Genomic DNA, 677 nt, shown 5'->3' with positions numbered 1-677 from the left:
TAGGGCCAAAGATGGAACAGACCGGGGTAGGCTCACCCGCCAAGCTTTCTTTTTTTCCCAGCATGCAATGCTCATTTGCATATTACGCAGTGTTGTTTACCGTGAATTATGATGAAAGTTTAGCTGAAGACCAACAATTTCTTTACGCATGCTCACGATTTTTCCTAAAGGCATTCGCCGTGGTATAAAAATGACATTTTGTACTCGCGCTAATAGACATAGAACTAGCCATCAGCCGGACTGTTTTACCAAGTCCGTTACGGTAAAAAGGGTTTCTGCCGTGAGTGGCACACATGGAGCTTCGGGGCAACCTGGAGCTCTTTGTGCGGAATCGATATCAAGAGATTTCGGAAACATAATTTTTGTTAACGGGGCTGCTGGTGACCGACTGTCCGTGCGCCCCAATCGAACTGTTAATATAAGATCAAAGCTGTCCCCTGACAAACTTATGTATAAGTGGGGTATGACCAAGACAGTTATATCTTTATGTATTGTACTGTTAGGGTGCTCAGAAGTTTAGTCCTGAAATATTAAAGCCTTGAAAGGGATTTTGGGACGGGGGCCTTCAAAACTCGTCTAACGCCGAAATTATGTATCCCTTAGCTTTACACACTTCAAACAGTAATTACAAGTAAACTAAGCACAACTGTAATTACATTTCTATTTATGTATCGTGC

General features: G+C 42.5%; 1 non-coding gene across 1 annotated transcript; it reads left to right on the top strand.

The window, feature by feature from the left end:
- Positions 1-264: 264 nt before the first annotated feature.
- Positions 265-404, top strand: LOC147746441 (U11 spliceosomal RNA). Its single transcript, XR_015300249.1, has one exon. It is a non-coding gene; the product is annotated as a U11 spliceosomal RNA (small nuclear RNA).
- The last annotated feature ends 273 nt before the right edge of the window (positions 405-677 follow it).

This window comes from Lissotriton vulgaris, chromosome 1_1, assembly GCF_964263255.1.
Source record: "Lissotriton vulgaris chromosome 1_1, aLisVul1.2, whole genome shotgun sequence".
Lineage (NCBI taxonomy): Eukaryota > Metazoa > Chordata > Amphibia > Caudata > Salamandridae > Lissotriton > Lissotriton vulgaris.
This window is presented reverse-complemented; position numbering and strand designations above follow the sequence as displayed.